Genomic DNA, 6478 nt, shown 5'->3' with positions numbered 1-6478 from the left:
GCACTTGTCTCATGCATCCCACCTGGGCTGGTGATCTGTTTCACCATAGATAGTATACATGCTGTTCTTTTGAAATATCCCACCCTCACCTTCTCCCACAGAGTTCAAAAGTCTGTTCTGTATTTCTGTGTCTCTTTTTCTGTTTTGCATATAGGGTTATCGTTACCACCTTTCTAAATTCCATATATATGTTTAGTATGCTGTAATGTTCTTTATCTTTCTGGCTTACTTCACTCTGTATAATGGGCTCCAAGTTTCATCCATCTCATTAGAACTGGTTCAAATGAATTCTTTTTAATGGCTGAGTAATATTCCATGGTGTATATGTACCACAGCTTCCTTATCCATTCATCTGCTGATGGGCATCTAGGTTGCTTCCATGTCCTGGCTATTATAAACAGTGCTGCGATGAACATTGGGGTGCACGTGTCTCTTTCAGATCTGGTTTCCTCAGTGTGTATGCCCAGAAGTGGGATTGCTGGGTCATATGGCAGTTCTATTTCCAGTTTTTTAAGAATCTCCACACTGTTCTCCATAGCGGCTGTACTAGTTTGCATTCCCACCAACAGTGTAAGAGGGTTACCTTTTCTCCACACCCTCTCCAGCATTCATTGCTTGTAGACTATTGGATAGCAGCCATCCTGACTGGCGTGTAATGGTACCTCATTGTGGTTTTGATTTGCATTTCTCTGATAATGAGAGATGTTGAGCATCTTTTCATGTGTTTGTTAGCCATCTGTATGTCTTCCTTGGAGAAATGTCTGTTTAGTTCTTTGGCCCATTTTTTGTTTGGGTCATTATTTTTCTGGAATTGAGCTGAAGGAGTTGCTTGTATATTTTTGAGATTAATCCTTTGTCTGTTTCTTCATTTGCTATTATTTTCTCCCAATCTGACGGCTGTCTTTTCACCTACTTATAGTTTCCTTTGTAGTGCAAAAGCTTTTAAGTTTCATTAGATCCCATTTGTTTAGTTTTGCTTTTTATTTCCAATATTCTGGGAGGTGAGTCATAGAGGATCTTGCTGTGATTTATGTCAGAGAGTGTTTTGCCTATGTTCTCCTCTGGGAGTTTTATAGTTTCTGGTCTTACATTTAGATCTTTAATCCATTTTGAGTTTATTTTTGTGTATGGTGTTAGAAAGTGTTCTAGTTTCATTCTTTTACAAGTGGCTGACCAGTTTTCCCAGCACCACTTGTTAAAGAGGTTGTCTTTTTTCCATTGTATATCCTTGCCTCCTTTGTCAAAGATAAGGTGTCCATAGGTTCGTGGATTTATTGGTCGTGGGCTTTCTATTCTGTTCCATTGATTCTATATTTCTTTCTTTGCTGCCAGGACCATCAACTGTCTTGATACTGTTGGCTTTGTAGTAGGGTCTGAAGTCAGGCAGGTTGATTCCTCCAGTTCCATTCTTCTTTCTCAAGATTACTTTGGCTATTCGAGGTTTTTTGTATTTCCATACAAATTGTGAAATTCTTTGGTCTAGTTCTGTGAAAAATACCGTTGGTAGCTTGATAGGGATTGCATTGAATCTATAGACTGCTTTGGGTAGAATAGCCATTTGACAATATTGATTCTTCCAAATTCCTATGACACGGTATGTTTCTCCATCTGTTTGTGTCCTCTTTTATTTCTTTCATCAGTTTTTTATAGTTTTCTATGTATAGGTCTTTTGTTTCTTTAGGTAGATATACTCCTAAGTATTTTATTCTTTTTGTTGCAATGGTGAATGGTATTGTTTCCTTAATTTCTCTTTCTGTTTTTTCAATGTTAGTATATAGGAATGCAAGGGATTTCTGTGTGTTAATTTTATATCCTGCAACTTTACTATATTCATTGATTAGTTCTAGTAATTTTCTGGTAGAGTCTTTAGGGTTTTCTATGTAGAGGATCATGTCATCTGCAAACAGTGAGAGTTTCACTTCTTCTTTTCCTATCTGGATTCCTTTTACTTCTTTTTCTGCTCTGGATTATGCTGTGGCCAGGAATCTTCCAACACTATGTTGAATAGTAGTGGTGAGAGTGGGCACCCTTGTCTTGTTCCTGATTTTTCAGGGGAAATGCTTTTCAATTTCACCATTGAGGTGATGTTGGTGGTTTGTCATATATAGCTTTTATTATGTTGAGGTATGTTCCTTCTAATTCCTGCTTTTTGGATAGTCTTTCATTCATAAATGAGTGTTGAATTTTGGTCAAAGGCTTTCTTCTTGCATTATTGAAGATAATCATATGTTTTATCTTTTCAATTTGTTAATTGCGGTGTATTACATTGATTGATTTGCGGATATTAAAAGAATCCTTGCATTCCTGGGATAAAGCCCACTTGGTCATGATGTATGATTTTTTAATATGTTGTTGGATTCTGTTTGCTAGAATTTTGTTAAGGATTTTTGCATCTATGTTCATCAGTGATATTGGCCTGTAGTTTTCTTTTTTTGTGGCATCTTTGTCTGGTTTTGGAATTAGGGTGATGGTGGCCTCATAGAATGAGTTTGGAAGTTTACCTTCTTCTGCAATTTTCTGGAAGAGTTTGAGTAAGGTAGGTGTTAGCTCTTCTCTAAATTTTTGGTAGAATTCAGCTGTGAAGCCATCTGGTCCTGGGCTTTTGTTTGCTGGAAGATTTTTGATTACAGTTTCGATTTCCTTGCTTGTGATGGGTCTGTTAAGATCTTCTATTTCTTCCTGTTTCAGTTTTGGAAAGTTATACTTTTCTAAGAATTTGTCCATTTCATCCAAGTTGTCCATTTTATTGGCATAGAGCTGCTGGTAGTAGTCTCTATGATCCTTTGTATTTCAGTGTTGTCTGTTGTGATCTCTCCATTTTCATTTCTAATTTTGTTAATTTGGTTCTTCTCTCTTTGTTTCTTAATGAGTCTTGCTAATGGTTTGTCAATTTTGTTTATTTTTTCAAAAAACCAGCTTTTAGCTTTGTTGATTTTTGCTATGGTCTCTTTAGTTTCTTTTGCATTTATTTCTGCCCTAATTTTTAAGATTTCTTTCCTTCTGCTAACCCTGGGGTTCTTCATTTCTTCCTTCTCTAATTGCTTTAGGTGTAGAGTTAGGTTATTTATTTGGCTTTTTTCTTGTTTCTTGATGTAAGCCTGTAATGCTATGAACCTTCCCCTTAGCACTGCTTTTACAGTGTCCCATAGGTTTTGGGTTGTTGTGTTTTCATTTTCATTCATTTCTATACATATTTTGATTTCTTTTTTGATTTCTTCTATGATTTGTTGGTTATTCAGAAGCGTTTTATTTAGCCTCCATATGTTTGAAGTTTTAACAATTTTTTTCCTGTAATTGAGATCTAATCTTACTGCACTATGGTCAGAAAAGATGACTGGAATGATTTCAATTTTTTTGAATTTTCCAAGACCAGATTTATGGCCCAGGATGTGATCTATTCTGGAGAATGTTCCGTGTGCACTTGAGAAAAAGGTGAAGTTGATTGTTTTCGGGTGAAATGTCCTATAGATATCAATTAGGTCTAGCTGGTCCATTGTGTCATTTAAGGTTTGTGTTTCCTTGTTAATTTTCTGTTTAGTTGATCTATCCATAGTTGTGAGTGGGGTATTAAAGTCTCCCACTATTATTGTGTTACTATTAATTTCCTCTTTCATACTCGTTAGTGTTTGCCGTACATATTGCGGTGCTCCTATGTTGGGTGCATATATATTTATAATTGTTATATCTTCTTCTTGGATTGATCCTTTGATCATTATGTAGTGTCCTTCTTTGTCTCTTTTCACATCCTTTATTTGAAAGTCTATTTTAATCTGATATGAGTATGCGACTCCTGCTTTCTTTTTGGTTCTCCCGTTTGCAGAATATTTTTTTTCCAGCCCTTCACTTTTAGTCTGTATGGTCTCTGTTTGAGGTGGGTCTCTTGTAGACAGCATATATAGGGGTCTTGTATTTGTATCCATTCAGCCAATCTTTGTCTTTTAGTTGGGGCATTCAACCCATTTACATTTAGGGTAATTATTGATAGGTGTGGTCCCGTTGCCATTTACTTTGTTGTTTTGGGTTCACGTTTATACAACCTTTCTGCATTTCCTGTCTAGAGAAGATCCTTTAGCATTTTTTGAAGAGCTGGTTTGGTGGTGCTGAATTCTCTCAGCTTTTGCTTATCTGTAAAGCTTTTGAATTCTCCTTCATATCTGAATGAGATCCTTGCTGGATACAGTAATCTAGGTTGTAGGTTATTCTCTTTCATTACTTTCAGTACGTCCTGCCATTCCCTACTGGCCTGGAGGGTTTCTATTGATAGATCAGCTGTTATCCTTATGGGAATCCCTTTGTGTGTTATTTGTTGTTTCTCCCTTGACTGCTTTTTAATATTTGTTCTTTTGGCTGTTTGATCTTTGTTAATTGATTAATATGTGTCTTGGGGTGTTGTCGCCTTGGGTTTATCTGTTGGGACTCTCTGGGTTTCTTGGACTTGGTGCTATTTCTTCCCATTTTAGGGAAGTTTTCAGCTATTATCTCTTCGAGTATTTTCTCATGGCCTTTCTTTTTGTCTTCTTCTTCTGGTACTCCTATGATTCGAATGTTGGGGCGTTTCACATTGTCCCAGAGGTCCCTGAGGTTGTCCTCATTTCTTTTGATCCTTTTTTCTTTTTTCCTCTCTGCTTCATTTATTTCCACCATTTTATCTTCTATCTCACTTATCCTATCTTCTGCCTCCGTTATTCTACTCTTGGTTCCCTCCAAAGTGTTTTTGATCTCATTCATTGCATTATTCATTTTTAATTGACTCTTTTTTTATTTCTTCTTGGTCTTTATTAAACATTTCTTGAATCTTTTCAATCTTTGTTTCCAGGCTATTTATCTGTAACTCCATTTTGTTTTCAAGATTTTGGATCATTTTTATTATCATTATTCTAAATTCTTTTTCAGGTAGATTCCCTATCTCCTCCTCTTTTGTTTGACTTGGTGGGCATTTTTCATGTTCCTTTACCTGTTGGGTATTTCTTTGCCTTTTCATCTTGTTTAGATTGCTGTATCTGGAGTGGGCTTTCTGTATTCTGGAGGTCTGTGGTTCCTTTTTGTTGTGGAGGATTAACCCAGTGGGTGGGGTTAGACGATTGGCTTGTCAAGATTTCCTGGTTAGGGAAGCGTGCGTCAGTGTTCTGGTGCGTGGAACTTGATTTCTTCTCTTTGGAGAGCAATGGAGTGCCCAGTAATGAGTTTTGAGATGGGTCTATGTGTTAGGTGTGTCCTTGGGCAGCCTGTATGTTGATGTTCAGGGCTATGTTCCTGCGTTGCTGGAGAATTTGCGTGGTATGTCTTGCTCTAAAACTTATTGGCTCTTGGGTGGTGGTTGGTTTCAGTGTAGGTATGGAGGCTTTTGGACAATCACTTATTACTTAAAGTTCCATGTAGTCAGGAGTTTTCTGGTGTTCTCAGGTTATGGGCTTAAGTCTCCTGCCTCCGGATTTCAGTTTTATTCTTCCTGTAGTCTCAGGACTTCTCCAACTATACAGCCCTGATAAGAAAACTTCTAGGTTAATGGCTAAAAGATTCTCCCCCGTTAGGGACACCCGGAGAGGTTCACAGAGTTACATGAAGAAGAGGAGAGGGAGGAGGGAGATAGAGATGAACAGGAGGAGAAAAAGGGGGACTCAAGAGGAGAGAGACAGATCTACGCAGCTGTCTGTTCCCAGAGTGTTCTCCGTAGCCCAGTCACCTACAAAGATTCACAGAATTGGATTGGGAAGAGAAGGGGAAGGGAGGAAATAGAGGTGTTCTGAGGTAGAAAACAGAGAGTCAAGATTGGGAGAGAATAATCTTCAGTTTAAAAATAGGGCTTCTCTCTTTTTTTTTTTGTAAGGTTATAGTGTATTGAAAATGAAAATTAAGGAGTAGTAGAGGAGTACTAGAGGACTTTAAAAGAAATAAGAGAAAAAGAAAAATAGAAAATAGAAGAGAAAAAGGAAAGAAAAAAAAAGAAAAAAAAAGAAAGAAAGAAAAAGAAAAAAAGGAAAGAAGAAAAAAAAAAAATTTTTTTTTTCCCCCCTAATTAAAAAATCGTAAAAGTCTGTGGAAATGAAAGTTAAGGAGTAATGGGGGAGTAATAGGGGATTTTAAAGGAAAATAAAAGAGAAGAAAGAAAAAAGAAAAAAAAATAAAAAAAATAAAAAAAATAAAAAAAAAATAAAAGAGAAAAAAGTAAAATTATATCTAGGAGTTTCTCTGGAGCTGTTGCGGTCAGTGTGGGTTCGGCTCAGTTTCAGATAGCTCCTCGTTCCAGCTTACACTTCTCGATATCTACAGGCCCCTTCCGGTGTAGTCAATGTTTTCTAGAGGGATTTTAATCTGTTGCACCAGTCCCTTCTGAAGCGGTTCCCTTTCTTTATTTGGCTTCTGTTTGCCTGTCTCTTCAGAGCCTCATTTCCGCCCTGACACAGGCGGGCGGAGGTGGACTCTTATTCAGTTAGCTAGTTCCGTTGCGCTGCTGGGAGGGGCTGACGCTGCGGGGATG

The sequence above is a fragment of the Cervus canadensis genome, chromosome 4 (genome assembly GCF_019320065.1).
Source record: "Cervus canadensis isolate Bull #8, Minnesota chromosome 4, ASM1932006v1, whole genome shotgun sequence".
NCBI classification, from domain to species: Eukaryota; Metazoa; Chordata; class Mammalia; order Artiodactyla; family Cervidae; genus Cervus; species Cervus canadensis.
This window is presented reverse-complemented; position numbering follows the sequence as displayed.